Below are 24,121 nucleotides of genomic sequence, written 5' to 3'. Positions count from 1 at the left end.
AGAGCCTGGACTGAATAAAAATTTGGTTAGTGGACCTTTTGGGTTTCTAATTGAGTACCTCTGGTGTAGACTGTAAAAAGAATGGACGACGGACGCGTCACTGCTTCCTCCCACTGTACAAAAATGAAGCCAAAATATCTCGGATACAGGTGCTGCCATCTTGCTCTGGTGATGTCATTTGTCAACTTTTCAGAGCTGTTATACCCTCCATTCTCTTTACAGTCAATGGTTTAGAAGCTGCCAGTTTGTAAGTCAACATCAGGGTTTAGGCTTTAAGGTGTTGGGGGAAGAAAATATGACATTTTTGTCAAACTTTATGCACGGGCACAGGATGTCCAACATGACCCTCCCTTAAAATCATAATTAGCCTCCAAAAGAAACAAACAAAATAGAAAGAACCAATACAATTCTAAAGATAAATAATGAACAGGGTTAAGGAGTAAGGGTAAGGAGGGTTAGGTAAGGAGGGTTAGGAGGGATGAGAGCCAAGTTCGGTCTCAGCTGGAGCCCCCTAGAGGTTGGGGTTAGGGGCCCTGATGGAGAAAGGTTAGGGTTAGGTGTGGTAGGGTTATGGTAAGGTTATTCAAACTGTCCCTGAATGTTTCAGCCGTCGTTTTGGCATCAGATGGCCCATGTTTAAATTGTCACTGTTAATTTTCTTATATGTATTTTTACTGGGCTGCTGGTGGGCTGCCCTTCTGTCACCAGTCCGGTCAGGGTGAAGTCATGGTCCTAAGAGACAGTTAGAGGGGAGAGGTCCTATCATTCTTCCAAGTTTGTAGGGTGGAGAGAGCAACATGTGCATTTGAGTGTGCATGGTTTCTGGTTTGTGTGTGTGCGTCTCTATGTGTTGGTGGTCTTAGATGTGTGTGTGGTCTTGGGTGTGTGCGTGTATTAGAGGGGAGAGAGGAAAGACACCCAGATCATTGACTGTGGAAAGGCTGTCATGATTTCAAAAGGAGTTTCCCAAGGTGACCTCTTACACAACAGTGGTGTACAGTGCTGAGCTTACATAAGCCACTTCCTGTCTGTATAAACATGTTTTCAGGAGGGTTGACGTCATTCTGTCACTCAGCAGAATCTCTGTTGAGCACCTAAATAGGCCCCCATAGAAGATTAGCATGAAAACAAAGTACATACAATTAACAGAAGAGATCCCACTCAGGAAGTTGTGGTTAGGGGGAGGAGGAGAGGGTTAGGGGGAGTGAGAGGGTTAGGGGAAGCAGAGGAGGAGGGTGGGAGTGTTGGGGGGAGGAGAGGGGGAGGAGAAGGCAAGGATGCAAACGTGTTACCTTTTGGCAGGATAGGAGGGTTATGAGGAGGATTAGGGTCAGGACAACAGTAGCGCATGATCCATTGCCCCCCCCCCCCCCCCCCCGTCATCACTTCACACACACTGCCCTTTCTCCTCCTGCCTGCCCTGATATTTTTATCATACATCCCCCTTACTTACACACATACACACACACTCTCTCACACACGTACACACGTATGTCAAGCCTATAGATATGTTAACGACCCAATCACTAATGAATACAAGCTGTGAGGCAGACTGCAGCCCAGGAGTGTGAGGGAAGCACAGGGCTACTAGGCCTGCAGCCAGACACACTAATAAACTGTGCACACACTCACTGCAGGACGTAAGAGCACACACCAGGCTTCCCTAAGTTGCTGTGTGTGTGTATAATGAGGTGTTAACTCTCCGGTTAAGTTCTTTCTTGTGGAACTGAGGATTGCTCTCACACTCACCCTCCACCTCAGAGAAGGAGAGGATCGAGAGGAGGGAGGAGTGGAGGACAGGGTTAGGGAGTCAGGTGGCTGAGCGGTGAGGGAATCGGGCTAGTAATCAGAAGGTTGCCGGTTCGATTCCCGGTCATGCAAACTGACGTTGTGTCCTTGGGCAAGGCACTTCACCCTGCTTGCCTCGGGGGAATGTCCCTGTATTTACTGTAAATCGCTCTGGATAAGAGCGTCTGCTAAATGACTAAATGTAAATTAGCCTAACAATGAAGCAGCCAGTGTACATGCTTTTCGCAGACCTGCCCCCACTGCTAAAAAAAATCCTAGAGGAAAAACTTATGTTGCAACCTCACATAGTTGAAACAGTTGTATAAAAACAAAGAAATTGGGCAATCCTGTGTTAAAATGGTCCTAACATATATCTACCAACGATGTCACTGGCAGTATGTTAGCTGGAATCGCAATTCAGACATTACCCTCTGCAAACTGAAAAAATGCCCCTCAAAAACGTAAATAAGCTTGAAATGTACTTCTGGAAAACTGGCTAGTATTACAAGTCACAAGAATAGTATGACGTCATGAACCTCCCCAGATCAAGATTCTTGTGACGTCATACTGTAGAGAAATACCTAAGGTAATTTCAATTGTTTATACTTGTTTAATGGAATCCAAACAACACTCAACATTATATATAAAAGCTAAATGGGAGAAAGAGCTAGATGAGGAAATCTCTCCTGAGATTTGGTATGAAATGTGGGAATGTCACGAGACCACCACACAATCTCATAAATGGAGAGAATTTGCCTGGAAAAATCTGATCTGTTACTTTATCACCCCCTTAATTACAAGTAAACAGTTGTCAACTCCGCAAACATGCTGGAGACAAAGTGGTGACATGTCGCCAAATCATACACATAGTATTTTTTGGAGCTGCAAGAAAATAGAACCTTTTTGGAAAGAGGTACATGAAGTTGTATGCCAGACTCTGGGATTCCCTTTACATGTACAATCTTATACCTAGGAAATTTAAAAGAGTGTGTAGCTAGAGATTACCTATATCTGGTGAAAATTCTTCTGGTGAAAATTCGAGCAGGAAGACAAATCCCAAAAAATGGGCTGAAAGCAGACCTGCCACACTCTAAGCATGGCTATCTATAATCAGGGACATCCAGGGAATGGAAAAGTTAACATACAAACTGAAATTGAAAGAAGAGTTATTTGCTAGGAACTGGGGAAAATGGATACAAAATGAAACATATGTAGACATGACTGGATAAAAAAATACAATATAAACATTGAAGGTTACAGGTTCGATTCCCGGCCGTGCCAAATGACGTTGTGTCCTTGGACAAGGCACTTCACCCTACTTTCCTCGGGGAGAATGTCGCTGTACTTACTGCAAGTCGCTCTGGATAAAAGCGTCTGCTAAATAACTAAGTGTAAATGTAAATAATATGGCTCTTGTAAAGTCTCCTCCTGTTAAAGGCCAGGTTTACCCTTGTATTTTTCTTCAATTAATTTCTTTCTGTTAACCTATTTTCTATATTTCCAATGTATGTTTTTACCATATTTCTGTCACTATAAGTACAATATGTTTGTGTCTTACTTCCAATAAAGACAAATAAAAAAAACCTGTGTGGCTACTCTAATCCTCTTTTCCGTCTCCATCTCTTTCTTCCTCTCAATCAATTGTCCTTCCATCCTTTCTCTCCTTTCACTCTCTCCACACACGCCGACCTACACGTATGCATGCGTTTGTGACAAGTGTGCTTGTTGAAGCACTTCACCCACATATCTGGTCCACTTTAGCGAAGCAATTTACCTAAATTACTCCCGCAAAGATCCAGCTGTACAAATTAACTGCAGGATGCATGGAATGGAGGCACTTTAACACATTGACCACTTCACATAGAGGCAGGAGAGAGGAAAAGGGGTAAAGGAGAAGTGAGGGGGAGAGGAAGAAATGGAGAGTAGAGGGTGAGGAGGAGAGGATATGGAGAGTAAATGGGAGAGGAGGAGAGGGAGTTAGTCGAAGCGACCAACAACGTTATCTTGTTCGGGAATCAAGCTAATAATTTATTGGTAGTTGTAAATATGTAATTGTTCAAAAGCCAATGCCACCATAAAACCTAGTCGTTCAGTACTAGTTTTACATTCATAATATAGGGTCCAAGGACGCGTCTAAACAATGAAGGCCTCAACAGCACGACGAAAGCTGAATCCATCGAAAGATGCAGCACATCATGTGTCCCACGAACATGTGCTGTGGGGATGTCATTGGTGTCCTGACTAGTGATATTTGAAAGTCTTGGGCTAGTTCTATATCACATTGACAGCATAGCATACATTTTTACTGTATTATTTTTATCAAGGTCGTTAATATGCATTTTATATTAATATCAATGTCTGTTTTCTTGTTTTTAGCTCATCAATGGTGCAGAGACTATAGAGGTTCCTTTACAGCAGACACTAAATGGAACCAAAGAATCTGATTATTTCGCTGGTATGTAGGAATCATGCTACAAATATCAATGTTATTCAGGCTACATGTCTGAATGACAGAACCTTATACATGGTAACCCCTGTGACATCTACTCTTAAGAGATTTTAACCTTCAGAGATTATTTTTCTTGTTTATCATCGCTTTAATGTGGACACTCACAACGTCCCCACAGCACACCTCCAGTCAGTGTTTGACTTTGCACACATCTGAGACAACTAAGCCAAGCTGTTTGCGTTCGCACATCTTGAGTAAAACAGGCTTTGTGGGGACATCTCAAACACAATGTTATAGTTCCCTGAGGGGACCAGTTGTCTCTGTGTTGCCCAAAGTCAAACACTGACTAAAGGTGTGCTGTGGGGACGTCGTGAATGTCCAGAATAGAGTGATATTTGAAAGTCTTGGCAGGGTTGAGGAACTGCAAAGTTGAACTTCATATATTACATAGACTGTATAACATCAGTGTTTACTGTATTATTTTATCCAGGTCATTTAATATGCATGTAACATGAATACCAATTGTCCTGCTTTCAGCTCATCAATAGTGATCAGACTCTACAGACACACAATGAAACCAGTGGTGGCTCAGATGTTCCTCTGTCTTCTAGATATGAGGTAAGAAACTAAGTGAATTAATTGGTAGGTATTAGACAATCAAATGAATGGGGGGCACTATGGGTTACCCCAAACAGGGTTTGGATTTGTGATATCAGCAAATGTTAAACTGATTGTGATGACTCGGCTATTTATAAAAGGTGTCATTTGAATAGTGTTCTATCTCGTTTCCCAACATCGGATTTGTATAAGTATAACTTATTTTAGAGTTCTTTCCCCTGGAACAGATTTCATGTTCCAACCAAGGGGGGCTGGCGCTGTCTTAGTGTCTAGGGCTGCATCAAATACCCTTTTTTGCTCTGCTAAATTGCTGCACTAGTCCACACTTGACCGGTGGGGATTTCATTCTAATATGAGTGTAACCGTTAGCTGCTCCTGGCATTCTCTAATCCCTGCTTTCCTCTCTCTGTCCCCCCCCCCCCCCCCCCCCCCCACACACACACACATCCCCTGTGGTGTGGGGGGTTTGAGCTGTCAGCACCTGCCTGGTCGTCGGTCTGCCAACGCTGGACCTGGTCGCCAACCGGAAACCAGTCTCCATGACGGGCAACTGCGAGTTTCCCGGTCCCTTCCTACATCTACCAAGTTAAACAATGGATTTTGGTGTTTCAAAACCCATTGACATTTCCCTGCTGTATGACTATGTTAAGCCTGTGTTCTGCTCCTCTCTTTGACCAACCGTCTCTGGAGGAGGGGATCCCTCATTGAATTTCTCCTCCCAAGGTTTTTCCTCTAGTGAGTTTTTCTGGGAGTTTTTCCTTGAGGGTTTAGGCTGGTTGAGGGGCAGTTCTATGGGCGTATATGAAGACCTCTGTGACATGCTTGTGTGTAAAAAGTCTATACAAATACATTTTTGATTTGATTTTGATCAGATACCTCCTGTGACAGTGAAGACAGTGACTCTAGCTTGAAAACAAGTCAAAAACAACACTACCGTGATGACACACTGAGTGTCTTTGGCTTAATGGGTTTGACTGACCCTGTCTGTGACTCTACAACGTCAGACAACGTCACTGTTGACAGGCCCAGCCTTACATCTGAAGCCACTGGAGCACAAGAAAAACCCTGTTTAAGTCAGAACATAAATGACAGCATAGTTGTCAATACTTGCCCCAAAAAAGGTGCAAGCAGGTTGTATAACAAATACATTATTGCTTGTATTGCTCTAAGCCTTATGCTAAGATGGCAAGGCATCTAGAAAGTGCACACAAAAATACAATGGATGTGGCTAAAGCCCTAAGCCTTCCAAAGGGTTGCCAAGAGAGAAAGAAACAGTTTAATTATATCCGCAACAAAGGAAACTACGCTCACAATGCTGGTGTTATGGAGTCAGGAAAGGGGGACCTAGTTCCATCTAACTGACCAGTTAAAGACTCAAAGGGAGAGGACTTCATGCACTGTGCTTACTGCCAAGGACTTTTTACAAGAAAGGTCCTGTGGCGGCATTTGCGTTGTTGTACACTTAAACCTGTATCAGACAAACCCAAACCAGGAAAGAACCGTGTTCAGTCCATGTGTGCATACACAGGGCCAGTGCCTTCACACATAAGTAGACAACTGTGGAGAGTTTTCAGTGCCATGACTACTAACACAGTCATGGATACAATAAAAAATGACCACATCATTATTGAAGTTAGGCAGCACTTGTAAACAAAGGTGGGACGTCAGCCAGGAATCAACAGATTGTACGAGAGAAGATGCGAGAAATGGGAAGCCTGTTTCAGAATCCCAGGAACGTCACCATCTTGAAAACAATGAAATACCTCATAAATCCAAAGAAATACATGGAGACAGTCAAAGCTGTCCAGGTTACATGTGGGTATGACAGTAAAACAGATGCGTTCTTTACTCCATCACTACCAAATAAACTTGGGAATTCTCTGGTTAAAGTAAGCAAACTCTTAAAAGTTCAGGGTTTAATCTCAAATGACAAAGATCTTGTTAGGGATGCCAGTGAGTTTCAAGACGTCCATAAGGAAAAGTGGAATGAGATGATTTCAGCTACAGCGTTGAGGAACATCAGGGAAGCAAAGTGGAACAAACCCTCTCTCATGCCCTTTACTGAAGACATCCCAAAAATGTATGCACATCTCAATGAAGTGCAAGAGGAGTGCTTCAATTCATTCACCAAAAGTCCATCTACAAACGACTGGATGCAAAGGTGTGTCTGACCCAGATCATTCTCTTTAACCGGTGCAGGGAAGGAGAGGTGTTGTGCATGCCTCTATCGGCATTATCATCAAGAGACGCCTCTGATCCACATGAGGATTTGGACTGGGCACTCTCTGAAGTGGAAAAAAAACTCTGCCGACAGTTCGCAAGGATTGTCATCGGGAAAAAATGGTCGGCCAGTTCCAATGTTTCTTACTCCAAAAATGCTTTTTAAGCATTGAGAGGCTTGTGGGGTTCTAAAAGAGAATAGTTACATGTTTGCAAGACCAACAGCTATGACACATTTCTGAGGTTCAGACTGCATCCGTAGCTATGCAGGGGAGTGTGGTGCAAAGTCTCCCAAGTCATTGACATCTACCAGACTGAGAAAGCATGCTGCAACCCTTTCAACGGTGCTGAACATTTACATTTAGTCATTTAGCAGACGCTCTTATCCAGAGCGACTTACAGTAAGTACAGGGACATTCTCCCCGAGGCAAGTAGGGTGAACTGCCTTGCCCAAGGACACAACGTCATTTTGCACGGCCGGGGATCGAACCAACAACCTTCTGATTAATAGCCCGACTTCCTAACCGCTCAGCCATCTGATGCCCCATGACAGACACAGAGATGGACAAGCTGGCCAACTTTCTTGGCCATGACATGAATCCATCGCGAGTTCTATCGACTACCTGAGAAGACCCTGCAACTCGCCAAGATCAGTAAACTTCTTATGGCTCAAGAGCAAGGAAGATTAGCTGAATTTCATGGCAAAAACTTGGATGAAATTGCTATAGATCCAGACGGTGGGTTGTTTTATTAGGCTTTTTTGATAGATCTTTCTGTGTCTACCGTCTGTTACTTTTTGTTTGATCACATCGAGAAGATGTATTTTGTATGAATTCAACAGAAAAAGTTCAGGGGTCTCATTTATAAAAGTGTGCGTAGGATTCTTACTAAAAGTGTACGTACGCCCAAAAGCCTAAAATGGCACACCTGTACGCAATGTTCCCTTTATAAATCACAGATTACCCACAAGTGTGCGTACGTGAATCAGCATTGTACCTCGCCCTGAACACGCCCATTTTTAACCATAAATAGTCAATGCAAAGCACCTCATGAATGCTAATCTAGTATCTCATCATGACCCTGGCATGCGATTGTTCTTTACGGTGAATCATAGTGCATGACAACTTCTCAGACACTGTTAGCCTATTGGTGGAGTCCGAAAACTCTGCGAAACTGTGCGAGTGGCGTCAACTGTGCCAGTGATACCGCGAGTCGAGATACAATTTGAAAACAAAAGCGTTTTGTTATGAACAGTAATCTATTAAAGTCTGGACTGATAACGATGACGTGGAGTGTAGCGATTGCGCGGGAGCTTAACGACTGTATTTGCAGTTTTTGACATATGATGATATATGCACAGTATTAAATAAATATATTTAGTTATACACTGTATTCTGCAGTTATTTAAAGGTAGGATATGTGATATCTGCATTCCATGCAGTCGGGCATTTCCCCCTCCTGCACTCCGGTAGTGGACAATATGATGGTGAGACGGCGCTGAATTTTTATTTAAAATTTGAGTTGGATTGTACAAGGTGTTTATGGAACAATTATCACTCAGTACAAACGCAAATAACACTGCTGGATTTAATCTTCATGATAATGATGAAATGGAGTGAAAAAAACGTGTGTGAGGAAAACAAAATATATAAATATTACGAGTAATGTTCTTCACACATTCACTTTCTGCAGTCTGACTACAGTACGGTCATCTGCGTCGCCAATTTCAACTGTTTCCAAAATGTGCGTAGGCCTACGGGAGGGTTAGAGTTTGCGTGGAGGACCGTCAAGTTTGTTTTTTATAAATCACAACCTTTGCGTGGAAAGTGGCGTACGCACATTTTCAGCCCCGTTTTGTGCGTACGCAAGCTTTATAAATGAGACCCCAGGACAGTAAGGAGGATAATCCCTCAGACAGCAGGGAAACTGTTCATCTGCACTTCAGTCAAGACACACGCAGGCTGTCTGTAGGCAGGCTGTCTGTATTCTGTAATTGATTTCACCATTTATTCATACACATGACAAATGGTTTAACATTGGCGGAATGGATGTACATGGGGAAGCGCTCCCTGCCTTCACTGCAGCATGCATGACATGAGGCAGGGAGCAACAAGTTAAATACCCCACGGGGAGAACAGACAGACAACATGGGGGAGAAGGGGATGGTGGTGGGTGGCAGCAGCGCAGAACACAACGGTAATCGAGGACGCGTGTGCGTGCGACTTTATAGCGCCGCCTATCAAGCTAAGCCTATGGGCTGAGAACACGCCGATGGGTGATATGGCGCGCATATAGTGCATATCATTGGGTGCATAAGGTCTTACTGATTGGGAATGGAAATCTACTGTGATCAGTGGCGGATGGGCCCCCACACTCTAAGGGCCCCGCCCTGCATAGCAAAAAACAGACTAGGCCTATATACAAATATATAAAAACAAGGAAAACACTTTGAGGGCGCTCATTGAGAGCCCCAAGTTTCAACTGCCAGGTAAAGGAATTCCGTAATGTAGGCAACATAACAGATCTTCATCCACTTCCATGGGCTAAATTGTCTCAAAATTAGTGATGTGTCGTTCGTGAACGATTCGTTCATTTTGAACGAATCCTTACAAGGACTCGGGAGTAACGAGTCCTCTCAAAGAGTGATTCGTTCATTTTCTCATGGCCGCGCATCGGGACTGTTGCATAGGCTCGTCCAAGTAAACAGAAATGATTCGTTCATTTCCCGACTCGGTCTTCGGGTACGAGTCTTTGGATCATTTTTCACGTGACCTGCATAGGCTCTGTACTGGTAGCTAGAGGAAACGAACGATTCGTTCATTTCCCGACTCGGTCTTGCTACGAGTCTTTGGATCATTTTTCACGTGACCTGCATAGCCTCTGTACTGGAGGAAACAAACGATTTGTTAATTTCCCGACTCGGTCTTTCTACGAGTCTTTGGATCCTTTTTTCACGTGACCCGCATTGTATTTTTTAGTAGAGGAAACAGTTTCCTCATTCCCTTTCGCGTGGCCGCTGTTTTAGTAAGACGTGAATGACTCAAGTCATCATACTGACTGGTTTTGTTATTTTCACTTTACATTTACACTTACAGTTTAGTGCAGTGTAATTGTTTGCCGTGATAATTAAATGCTTGTGTGATAATAAATGACCAAATCATACAAACTGTCATAATACATTATTTTAATGCAGGAATATCTTTTAAAATAGTATCTGCTGGTGCACATGTCATGCACTAACCTACATGAGAATACGATACGTGTTTGCAGTGGACGGATAGCCCCCCCCCCGCGTTGAAATGAACGAATGACTCGAAAAAAGATTCGTTCATTTTACTGAACGAGATTCAAAGAACCGAATCAGTAAAATGATCCGAACTTCCCATCACTACTCAAAATCCATGAATCTGGCAACAATGGCTTTTGCGTATCTTACGTGCCTATTGCGCCATTACGCCTCATTACGTTCTGCTAGATGACGGTAGAGACATGAGTAAATAAAGAAAATATGCAAGCGGTGCTCAAAAGCGCAGCAATAAACTGTTGTCTGAACAAGCTTGAGCAAAACACCCGAAGCTTAAACACTTATTTAGACCAGCCAGAGAAGAAGCTATTATCAACATGTCCACAGACGAAACACTACCGCAGCCGCAGGTAGCTAGCAGCAGCATGTCTTCACCAGCAACCAACAATAAATATACTTGCTTAGCCTACTTATTGGCAAGAATAAATGTTTTCCTTTCCTCCATTGATTGTGTGTTATTTCATAGTTGCGATGCTATCCTTGGTTAGCCTGGTCCTAACCAGACCCTTGTACATTTCATTTGTACACAGGGTCTTGGATCGCTCCATTGAGAAGCGTTAACTTCCTTGAAGGCGGGTGCTCTGATGTTTAAAACTATTGGATCTGCCCAGAGCCACTCTGATCTGCCATAACCAATCGCTAGCGTTCGCCTTAGCTAGCTCCTTCACCACTACTGTAACGTAGCTAACTGCCGTAGCTGGAAAATCAAACTTTTCCCGAACCCCATGGGGAGGAGGGCCACATCATGGCCACCAAAAAAAGATTATTCTTGCTCCGGCTTTAACTTTTGGATATTCGGCAGCGACTCCGCCGCCATTACTGAACTACAACTCAAACTAGCGAACGACATCAACGTCATCGTTCTCAGCCACTCCCTCTGTTTGCTGATTGGACCTACAAAAATATTGTTTCCAAAAACCGACTAATACATCGAAATCCCAGACCTAGTACAGAAGCAAAATCAAAATTGAGCGGAAGTACGTAGGAGGGCAGAGCCAGGCTAATCCTTGAGTAAGTATAAGTAAGTCAGGGAGGGAGTCAGGTGGCTGAGCGGTTAGAGAATCGGGCTAGTAATCAGAAGGTCACTGGTTCTATTCCCGTCCGTGTCAAATGACGTTGTGTCCTTGGGCAAGGCACTTCACCCTACTTCCCCTCGGGGGGAATCTCCCTATATTTACTGTAAGTCGCTCTGGATAAGAGCGTCTGCTAAATGACTAAATGTAAATGTAAACTATCAGCACCAAAGAACGGGTTTTGAACAATGACAAATGTGATTTTTTTCAACATTTTCGACAACAAAAAAATCGGAGAGTGTGGATGTTCTTCATGTTCGTATGCTTCATGTTTTGGTTACCCGCAATGCTTTTGGGGCTATCTCGTTGTTTATAATCATTGACCGATGCACTTTTGTAAAGCTCTCTCTTGGAAGTAGTTTTGGATGAAAGCATCTGCTAAATGAATAAATGTACATGTAAATGTTCTGCACTGTAATTGCCTGATGCAGGTTTGATAAATACTACGCAAAATGAGGAAGCATAGCAGGCGCTATTACCGAACTCGCATAAACAGACGCAGCGTAAACTGCGCATGTGTTAGTAAAGGCCGCAGTATGCTTCTCCGACTCCGTTAACAGATGGGCGGGTTTACGGTTATGGACTGATACGGACAGATAGACTGCGTTTATGGTTTCTCCGTAGGCTGTGGGTGCTGAAAACTATTTACCGCCAGTAGAGTAGGTGGCGCGACGTTTTTTCGTCGTAAGTCGTCGTCGAGTGTTTATTTACCTAGGTTATCGAGAAGTCTGAGAACATTTACAAATTAGCCGTTTCATCAATAAAATAAGCACATTTTCAGCAACTACACTGCCCATTTCTCGTCCCATTTTAATTCAGATTCTGATTGACATGTACTGTTTAGCTGAAATATGAATTGTAAAAACTTACAGCAATGGCGGACGAACAAGGATTCTGTTCGTCCTGTTTATCAGGGCAACCCCGCCTTTGACGCAAGCGGTTCTTTATACTGACCAATCACAGCCAAGGGGGTATCCGTAACTATCCGAAATTACGACGGATAGTTAGAAAATTCAGGAGGTGCACGTCGAGCTCTCCAGTATGGTGACCCTGAAATGCAAATCACACCCACTAACATGAGTGCATCCCCCCAAATGAAAACACTCCCCCCAAATACGAATCAACTTCCCCCAAATAGGATGACGTGCTCACCTCCCCCCAATACAAGGACACGCTCCCCCAAATGGGAAACAACATTACATTAACTCAAAAACACATTACATTAACTCAAAACGGAAAGGGTAGGTACAACACTTCGTCGCTGAATGGATGCAGTAACTAACAAGAAATTGATCGACAGAAGTACAAAATGCAATAGCCCAACAGAGTTACGTGCAGGACATTTGTTTGGCTATCGAAGCATGTAGCAAATAGTAGGCTACTTATGCAAAAGTATATATTGCGTGTTAAACGTAAAAATCGATAGCCAAACAATTATCCTGGTCCACGTACAATATTACAATATTGTATATCCTGGTATTACACATGTACAATACATATCTTTCTTATTTTGGGGACTATCAGCAAAGGAAACACTTCCTACAACTGAGAGGGATGAAAGGCCCCCACCTCCCAACAAACTCAAACCACAATCATCAGATGATCTGATACCTTCAGAATTCAGTACTGTGAGGCCATCCTCCAAAGGTGAACTTTTTAACCCTCTTTTTTGTATGTCAGTAATGATTGTCTATTCCTTTTTGAAGATGTACTGTAGTAATCAGTGTATGAATTAAACTAATGGTTAAAGTAATTGCCAAATGTTGTAATAGCAGCCACAGGAATTATGAAGAAACGAAGAAAACCTTTTGAATCATTGACCACCTTACATCTATTTGTGATTTTGTCACAAGAATTCCATCAGTTACCATCCTCTGTCAAGCCAAAATTTGCTGCTGGTAGAGTGATTGATTAATTGATTACACAACCATGGCTGCCGGAATTTGTTTTCTGTACAGTACGTTATACGCAGTACAAATACATAAGTGGACAACACCAGACAATCCACATATCATGACAGACAATACAAGCAACATGTAATTTAAAAACATGACAGACATTGTCAAATGTAAATACTTGTATTGTAGATGTTGGAATTCACAGTATAATGATCAGAATCAGAATCGGATTTACACCACACACTCTTTCTAATGCTTTCAAATACTAATGTGTTTTTCTGCCCACTTCAAGGTAAAGCTACCCAGAAGAAGACACCTTGGCAGCAGACAGAGGTGCAGGTGGTGGAAAGGCACATTAATAGTTTTATCACATCTCGTATTGTACCAGCTAAGAGTGACTGTGAGAAGTGTTTAAGGGCTGAACCAGAAGCTCTCAAGAACTGTGACTGGTAAAACCTGAAGTTCTATGTTAACAACCGCATTACAGCCTACAAAAGAATATGGCAACGTAAGTAGCGTAGTGGTATGGCAGTTTTTGTTTACATCAGCAAACGTATTACATGTCTATACAACCTTTTAAAAAATCAGTTGAAATGTTATGTTATATGTAGTGCTGTCAGTTAAAAGTGTTATTAACGGCGTTAACGCAAACCAATTTTAACGGCGTTAATTTTTTTATCGCAAGATTAATGTTCTTTTTGGCCTAGCAAAATTTGTATTTGTTTTTCACATGGTGTTGCAACGACTACTGACGTTAGAAAACTACAACACCACACCGGATCTAGCTAGACCGGAAACAAAACAACAGGCACACCGCACACACTTGTTTGGGCTTGCAAGCCGGCTAAAGAGTAGTAGGCTAACGTTACGTTTAGAGTGGATAAAGAGCGCGAGACGCCGAAATGAATGCCAATAAGATTATGAATGGAAAGGTTACTTTTAAAAAGTTGCCAAATGGTTCCATTGACAAGACCAAATTGATCTGTGTGTTTTGACGTTGTGAACTGAGCAATCATCGCAGCACGTCCAGTCTGAAATGCCACCTAATGGCCAAGCACACAGCTGATGGAAATTCTCCGCCCCCTCGTCAAAGCCAGGCAATGTTGTTTTCAATTTAAAAAAAAACATTTGCACTAACTAAGCGATCCAATCCACTTTTTCATGTTGATAAGAGCATTAAAATGAGAAAAAAAATAATGGGACAAAAATAAATCAAGGGACATTTAGAATAGATAAAAATGGCGATTAATTGCGATTAATTGCACTAGTTATATGTTCTGAAGTTACTTTTTGAAGTTACTATTTGATTAGTGTTTAAAGGATAATCCAGTGGCTCACATACTGTGACTGGCAGAACCTGAAATTAGTTTATAACTACATTTTGGCCTACAAAAACAAATAAAAGGTTTATTGCAATGTTAATGGAAGTGTCATGTCTTGAAATTCAATTAGTAGTTAAGTGTAGTTTTATTATGATGGTACTAGTGTCAGGGGATTTAGTAGTAAGACGATTAACAGTTGTTGACTGTGCTAATGACTTGGGTCAGATGGCTGAGCGGTTAGGGAGTTGGGCTATTAATCAGAAGGTTGTTGGTTCGATTCCCGGCCGTGCAAAATTACATAGTGTCCTTGGGCAAGGCACTACACCCTACTTGCCTCGGGGAGAATGTCCCTGTACTTACTGTAAGTCGCTCTGGATAAGAGTGTCTGCTAAATGACTAAATGTAAATGTAATAATGGATGACAAAAATGGACAGTGGATAATAGTGTAAAGTAGAAGAATTTAAAGATTGGGCTTATGCAAATATGGGTTGGGTTAGGGTTAGTATATAATAATTATTCACTTATCTTTCAATCCTCGTACTTGGGAATAGCCGTTCACTATTTTACCCATAAATATTAACGCATCATGTTAACTCAATCAAACTGATATTTCTTTCAAACCAAGGAATATCTGTAGAACATAAAATCTGCTTTGTTGTGAAGATAACTACATGCACAGTGCTTAGCATCTGTGCGGTGCTTTGTCTCATTTTACATCTACATAATACATGAACACCTAAGCTGTTTCAATATCTAAACTTTCATTGATGTAAGTTGCGCTCTTCCCTCCATGATGTTAGTGATAGGCTGGGGTGTGGAGGGGAGTGCAATGGGGCTGGGTTATTCAGTAAGTGATTAGCTCAAAACAGGTTGTAGAGTGACATGAAATTGTATTAATATAATAAAGCATAAAGATTGATAAGTAATCCCAGGAACACAACAGACAACATGACCAAAGTATTGGAAGGGTTAGACGGACAACACCAAGCATCCTGTCAAATCAAAAAATAAAACTGACCCGCTAAACTCTCTACTGACTGAACGTCACTGTTATACCAAGGTTTATGGTTGAGATAGAGCAAATAGTTCATACTGGAGTGCAATTATCCACACATGATCCATCAAATGCCAGTGACTTATTCAGCATATTCATCTACACTCAAGGCTAAATCCTGAAACCTATACCAGTCTCTCTCCACACCTCTCTTCTGTACATGTCAGTTGCAGTCTTGAACTTAATGTGTATTATTTCAATATAGTAGTGTCCCCACTAATCAAATGAGTATTTGTGTGAATTACGCAAATTCTATGTAAATTTGGTCCCCATCAGCCATGTTCACTCGTGCCCATAAACCATGGTAAGATCAGAGATTGTCACCAACTTGAGAATTTTGAACGTGTGTATTTTAACGCGTGTAAAGGCTTACAAGGTTGTGGTTAGTTTACCTGATTTTTCTCATACCTCTAGTACCTTTAGAAAGGGTGGTCCCCACAAGTGATGTTCAAAACGGTGGTCCGCATCAGACATAAAAAACGGTATGTGTGTGGTGTATATGTGGTATGTGTGTGTGTATGTGGTGTGTCTGGTGTGTGTGTGTGTAGGGACACATACTTATCTGCTCACAGACATGCACCATCAGACTGTATAAATCAGCACACCAGTATCTATGACGCATACAGTATATCTCTAGATTGTTGCTAATGTACGAACAAACAACTGGAATCAGATTTGTAAAAACAGATCATTTCTAACCAAAAGACAAACAAAGCCGGATGCTGCCAGCCTTACCCCACGCACACCACACACACACACTCTCTGTAGCTGGGCTCTGCTTCCTGGCTTTGATCAAATAATATCTGTTCTTGTGTGTGGTGTGTGTGAACAGTTAATTTGGTGAAGATCCTGCCTGTCATCTCCTTTTAACAGACAGGCCACCTGATTGTCCACTAGTTTACAACATGCTTCTGTGTCTGGTAGCTGAGATGTTACTGTGTCTGGTAGCTGAGATGTGGTTAATTTACACTATGTCTGGTAGCTGAGATGTGGTTACTTTAAACTGAGTCTGGTAGCTGAGATGTTACTTTACACTGTGTCTGGTAGCTGAGATGTTACTTTACACTGTGCCTGGTAGCTGAGATAAAGACACTTGTTATTCTTCTTAAAGCAAAGCTTTGTAAACTGACAGCTTTGCCATGCGCCCCTCACCCTACTCACCCCCTTCAGGGTTACAGCTACAACCACCCTTCTCACCCTCTTCAGGATAGGTTACAGCACCCTTCTCACCCCCTTCAGGATAGGTTACAGCTCCTCCACCCGCCTCACCCCCTTCAGGATAGGTTACAGCACCCTCCTCACCCCCTTCAGGATAGGTTACAGCACCCCCCACCCTCCTCACCCCCTTCAGGATAGGTTACAGCACCCCCCACCCTCCTCACCCCCTTCAGGGTTACACCACCCCCCACCCTCCTCACCCCCTTCATAATAGGTTACAGCACCCTCCTCACCCTCTTCAGGATAGGTTACAGCACCCTCCTCACCCCCTTCAGGATAGGTTACAGCACCCCCCACCTTCCTCACCCCTTCCTCTCTACCAGTACTTTATTATTTGCTCTTTCATCCTCCTCCCTTTCTCCATCCTCACCCTCTCTCCCCTCAGCCTTTCCCTCTTTCCCCTCGCTCTTTACCCTTTCCTTTTCTCCCCTCTCCCTGTCTACCCTCACCCTCTCTCCCCTCAACCTCTCCCTCTTTCTCATCACCATTTCTACCCTCTCCCTTTCTCCCCGCTCCCTCTCTCCCCTCAACCTATCCCCCTCTCCCTCTTTCCCTCTTTCTCTTTACCCTCTCCTTTTCTACCCTCTCCCTCTCTACCCTCTCCCTCTTTCTCATCACCCTCTCTCCCTCTCCCCCCGCTCCCTTTCTCCCCACTCCCTCTCTCCCCTCAACTCTCCCCCTCACCCTTTCTCCTCTCACCCTCTATCCCCTCTCCCTCTTTCCCTTCACCCACTCTCCCCTGACCCTCTATCCCCTCTCTCCCCTCACTCTCTATCCCCTCTCCCTCTTACCTCTTTCTCCTCTCCTGTCCTCTCCCTCTCCTCCTCTCTCTCCTGTCATCATGGAAGGGTCTGCTCATGCTTCTGTAGTGATTCCACTGACCGTGGGGTCCTGACTAAATATTTTCAGAGAACTATGTGGGGTGTTAAGGGCTTTAGGACGGTCCTTGGGATTAGTGTGTGTGTCTGTGTGCAAGGGTAGTTAGTGGAGCTGAGGTTGGGGTAGAGGTCAAGATTTGACCTTCAGGCTGACAGATTTGGCGATGCAGTGTCATCCCAGTCTGCCTGTCTCGCTGGCTTTGCTATCTGGGGTTTCAGACACAATAGAAGTAAAGTCAGACTTCCAACCATATCCACAGATAAGAGGAGCAGAAACCTTGACCAGGAACAGATCTGAGACTGGACCAGACAAGACGGCATGTTCTGCATCCCACACAGTTGCCCACAGAAGCACCGTACACACACCGCTTTACTTTGCATGGCATTGTGGGATGGAAGTTAATTTATTAACCATGCTTCATGTTACATGCTAAGAGTCACTTGCACCAAGACAGACATAACAGGATGATGATGCATTTTGGATTTTATTATCTGGAATTAGTTAATTAGCTATGTACACTAACGTGATATCTGTTTTTAAATATGTGTTTTGTTTTACTACAAAGTAATGTTGGATATGACTCCATAGTGTCCTCTACAGGTGAAATAATTCAGTGTCCTGCAGCAACCTTCTACACCAGGAGTGGGGAACCTTTTTTCTATAGACCTGGGAGTCAGGTGGCTGAGCGGTGAGGGAGTCGGACTAGTAATCCGAAGGTTGCCACTTCGATTCCCGGTCATGCCAACTGATGTTGTGTCCTTGGGCAAGGCACTTCACCCTACTTGCCTCGGGGGAATGTCCCTGTAAGTCGCTCTGGATAAGAGCGTCTGCTAAATGACTAAATGGAAAATGTAGACCAATTTTTAGTTTGTAAACATTCGGGATGCGCGCGCAATGTGGCTGCAGAAAACCGGGAAAGGATAGCATTTAAAACGGCAAAAGGACCACACAGATCATACAAATAGTTAGATTTAAAAAGACCAAAATAGTCGAGGAGGACAGCAGTTAAGAGAGAAAGCGATTCCCCATTGGTCTATCGCATCAGAATTTTGATTTGGGTCACAAAAGTCTTGAAATTTGAGTGAGAATGTTGCCCGATACAGACCGCATAGTCGAGCGGCAGCCATGTCTTCACGTCATGTCACAAAGTTAATCATTTTACAGTTTTACAGTCAATTCTACATCTAAAAAGTCGAGCAAGGCAGCTTTCAAGAGATATGGGAATTCTGCTTTTAGCCAGCTGGTCCTATTATTTTTGTGATTTGTGTAAAACTGGCAATCTGAGTGAGACTGCGTCCCCGTTACACTGTTTTGACGTTAGACTCAGTCAGACTCGTCGCTCACTGTCAGTGTGCACAATGTTGTATTTCACTCCATTCTACACCAGAAACGTCAGAGAGGACTGCCTATCGTAGATACGAGCCTGCTGAAGATAGCCAGCATCTCGGATTTCTTTAACCAAGCCTGATTCATTCATAATTTGCCTGAGAAAGCGACCTCCGCCAGGATAGTTTTGCCCGATCACTTGGTCAGGCTATTTATAGGTATCGGGGTCAAGTGAGTCAAGGGATTCAAGGGAGTCAGATGGCTGAGTGGTGAGGGAGTCGGGCTAGTAATCTGAAGGTTGCCAGTTCGATTCCCAGCCGTGCCAAATGACGTTGTGTTCTTGGGCAAGGCACTTCACCCTACTTGCTCCGGGGGGAATGTCCCTGTACTTACTGTAAGTCGCTCTGGATAAGAGCGTCTGCTAAATGACTAAATGTAAATGTAAGTGACTTTTGTGAATTGACAAGTGAAACGTAAATGTACTTGTCCAAAGGACAAGTGCCTCAAAAAGTTAATGTCAAGCCCTGTAATCCAGTGGACAGATATATATGATGTCCTGATCCACACTCCAAGTGTATTATACCCGGGAGAAGTTCGTCTTTTGCAACCGACATGCGCAGTTGAGCCTGCTTGACAGTCGTGTGACGTAGGGTGCAAATTGGTCTATAGATATAGATATTTATATTTCCATTCGATAACGATAATTAAGACGATATACCACAGATCCGTAGTAGCAAAATATGTCTCTTCCTCAACCTTTTCCCTACAATAAAGTTAAGGCAGCGTGGTGTGAGAGAAATGTTTGCGGCCAGGGAGCACGTAACTGGGGTCCAGTAACTTAAGCTTTTTAAAACCTTGCTTTTTATCAATACCTTGGCGCAAACTCAAACTTTCTGCATGTTCCAAAAAATTATTTTGCTTCAGGTGGTAAAAAAGGTTTCTTATATACTGGTATAATAATTGACCTATCGCTAAGCCCCGCCCCTCGAATGCAAACGGGCCAATGGCAGTATAGTAACAGCTGCACTCGGACATCTTCAGTTTACAACTCCATAGAGTAGCATTAGGAAAAGGGATTCTTCTCTTGTTTTATCGGGTTTGTTGTAATTTAAGTTAAAAAACAATGGTCAAACGATGTGCATGGGGTAGATGCAACCCTGATACGAGGTATCATTAACTCCGCTTCAAACCCCCACAAACGTTTTTCTACCTTCTCCACCCTTCTTAACCCACCTCCCCCACCCCCTCCCTCCACCCTGACAGCAGACGACTTCTCCTCCTTCTTTGAGAAAAAAGTCGCCGACATTAGCAGTCGGTTCCCTAAACCCACCTTTCCTACCCTCTCACCCTCCATGATTGACCCAACTAAATGTCTAAACTCTTTTTCTCCCCTGTCTGAGGCAGAGATCTCTGACCTCATTCTCTCTCATCGCCCCACCTCCTGTCCGCTTGATCCTATCCCCTCCCCTCTCTTTCAAACCATCTCCCCCTCCATCATAACTTTTTTTCTCCATGTCCTAAACTCCTCTCTTACCTCTGGCACCTTCCCCTCTGCCTTCAAACAGGCTAGAGTTACCCCTCTACTCAAAAAACCCTCCCTTAACCCTGCCGTCCTCCAGAACTACAGACCGGTATCACTGTTACCCTTCCTTTCAAAAACAATTGAACGTGCTGTATCTAACCAACTGTCTAACTTTCTCTCTCAGAACAACCTGCTTGACCCCAACCAATCGGGCTTCAAGACTGGCCACTCCACAGAGACTGCCCTCCTTTCAGTCACCACTGCCCTCCAGTCTGCCAGAGCGGCTTCCAGGTCATCCGTCATCATTCTGCTGGACCTTGCTGCAGCGTTTGATACGGTTAACCACCAGATCCTGCTCGCCAGACTTTCTGAGATGGGCATCACTGGCACTGCACTCCAGTGGATCTCATCCTACCTGTCGGGAAGATCCTACCAGGTTTCCTGGGGAGGCAAACTGTCAGGACCTCGCCAGCTCTCCACTGGTGTCCCACAGGGCTCCGTCCTTGGACCCCTCCTCTTCTCTCTGTACACCACCTCACTTGGACCAATCATCACCTCCCATGGCTTCTCCTACCACTGCTACGCTGACGACACGCAGCTGTACCTGTCGTTCCCCCCGACCGATCCGGGGATCTCAGCTAGGATTGAGGCCTGCCTCACAGACATCTCCGCCTGGATGACCGAGCACCACCTCCAGCTGAACCTCGCCAAAACAGAACTTCTCATCATCCCGGCTAAACCCTCCATCTCCCACGATCTCTCAATCACCCTGGGATCTGCGACGGTGACCCCTTCATCCTCTGCCAGGAACCTTGGGGTTACCATGGACGACGAGCTCTCCCTCACGGCCCACATTGCTGCGGTCTCCCGGTCGTGTAGATTCACCCTCTACAACATCCGGAAGATCAGGAGATACCTGTCTGAGCACTCCACCCAGCTGCTAGTCCAAGCACTTGTCCTCTCCAAGTTGGACTATTGCAACTCGCTGCTCGCTGGTCTCCCAGCATGTGCAACCCGCCCTCTTCAGAGGATTCAGAACGCAGCGGCCCGCCTGGTCTACAATCTACCCAGACGCTCCCATGTTACCCCGCTCCTCATCTCTCTCCACTGGCTACCTATCATGGCCCGTATCAGATTCAAGACCCTGGTATTGACCTTCCGAGCAGTGAACGGGACTGCACCCGTCTACATGAAGTCTCTCCTTCAGCCTTACACCCCCACCCATCACCTACGGTCTTCTTCAGACAACCCCCTGGTGGTCCCACCGCTCAAGACCGCCCAGTCCCAACACAAGCTCTTCTCCTGTCTGGCCCCCCAGTGGTGGAATCAACTCCCCACCTCCATCAGAAATACTGACTGTCTGTCCACCTTCAAGAAAAGGCTCAAGGCGCACTTGTTCCGGGAGTACAATGGTACTTAGGAATGGTTCGCTTGACCCGATGTCAGTTTCCTCAAGGATCACAATGACTCTTGCTTAGAGACTTGTTGCTCTTGTGGTTAGTGGTAATTGTTTAAAAAAAAAATTCTCGCTGTGATATATTGTTTTTATTACTGTTGCTTGCTTTTTTCCACAGGTACACTTGCACTTATAGCGGTTCATGTTGTTTAATTGTAACTTGTTTAACTACATGCTCTTATGGTTCTTCCCTTTGGCACTTACTTTGGTTGTTCACAATGTGTGCTTCATGTTTTGGCTACTCGCGATGTTTTTTGGCTATCTTGTTGTTATGATCAGTGACCTATGCACTTTGTAAAGCTCTCTCTTGGAAGTCGCTTTGGATAAAAGCGTCTGCTAAATTAATAAATGTAAATGTAGACATGGTTTAGTTTTGAGAAGCAGAAGGTGGTTCGGAGTTAACGCCTCCAAGTCGTTCGGATCTGTGGATTCCTTGGTGATGGGTCTACTGTTAAGAATTGATTCTACTTCACAGAGCACCGTGGAGAGGGCTTCTTCATCCAGACTTTGTGTCCTCAATGTAGAGTTAAGGACCTTCCTAATAGAACGAATCAACCTCTCCCATTCTCCTCCAGGATGTGATCCAGTAGGAGGGTTGAAGGTCCATTTAATTCCTTTCAACGAGAGTGCGTCATTGATCTGTTCCAAGTTCCATCCGTCAATGGCCCATCTCAACTCGCGCTCTGCGCCGACAAAGTTGGTGCCGTTGTCTGACCGCACCTCTTTGACCTGCCCTCGTCTTGCGATGAAGCGTCGCAGAGCATTAATGCAAGAATCTGTGTCCAGTGAGGAGGCAACTTCAATGTGTACTGCCCTTATCGCCAAACATGTGAAGATGACTCCATATCTTTTCACAAGGCTCCTCCCATGCTTAACCTCGAACGGACCAAAGAAGTCGACTCCCACATGACTGAATGGAGGTTCTTCCGAAGAAACTATCCGTAGGCAAGTCCGCCATCTGCTGTTGACCTACAACTCCATGTAGCCGTCGACACACTACACATTTAGCCAAAATCCGCCTTATGGAACCACTAGCACCAGGGATCCAGTATCTCTGGCGTAATCTCGACAACATATGATTCCTACCTCCATGGCCAACCTCTCGATGAATATGTTGTAAAATGAGGTCAGAAATATGAAGGTCTTTTGCTAGTATGGCCGGATGTTTTGACTCTTCAGGCATGGCAGCCCTACTCAGCCATCCTCCAACCCTTAACACACCGTCTTCCAGTTTCGGATTGAGTCTACGTATATGGCTTCCCTTTTTCACACTTTCTCCCTTTTGCAAGCATGAGAACCTTCTTATCTGACAGAACATGATAACCTCAAGTTCAGCTCCTCTGATCTCTCCCGATGAGAGGTAACCACCACGGAGCCTGTTCCTGGAATCACGAGTGTCCTTAGTGAGAGCATCTTCATGTTGCGTTGCATCAGTAAGACATGCAGTGTCCTCCGTTCTCCTGAGTTTCAAAAGCAATGCCTTGAATCTTAGGATCCAACCCATCACTCTTATTAGACGTGTCCAAGATGAGGTGCGATTTATCAAACAAGTCACGGCATCATCTTCATTCCTTGTTGTAGAAACCCCAATTGCAGCTGATACCTTTACCTCGAAGTCTTCAGATGGAAGTTGCTGCAATCCGTCTGGGTTAACGGGCCAGCATTCTTCTGATTGTAAGAGAAACGAGGGACCGGATATCCAAAAGTCGTTGTTTAGGAATGGCTCCGCCCTTACACCTCTGGAGGCAAGGTCTGCAGGATTGCGTGCAGTGTCCACAAATCTCCATTGAGATGCGTCACAAACCTTAAGAATCTCTGAAACCCTGTTTGCTACAAAGATTAGAAATCTCGAAGTCTCATTCTTGATATACTTTAAGACAGACAAACTGTCTGTCCAGAAAACAGAATCTTGAAGCTGTAGTCTTAGCTCCTTTCTCCATAGTTGGTCCATACGTGCTGCTACAACAGCAGCTGTCAACTCCATACGTGGGAT

Source organism: Osmerus mordax, chromosome 6 (assembly GCF_038355195.1).
Source record: "Osmerus mordax isolate fOsmMor3 chromosome 6, fOsmMor3.pri, whole genome shotgun sequence".
In the NCBI taxonomy this organism is placed as follows: domain Eukaryota; kingdom Metazoa; phylum Chordata; class Actinopteri; order Osmeriformes; family Osmeridae; genus Osmerus; species Osmerus mordax.
This window is presented reverse-complemented; position numbering follows the sequence as displayed.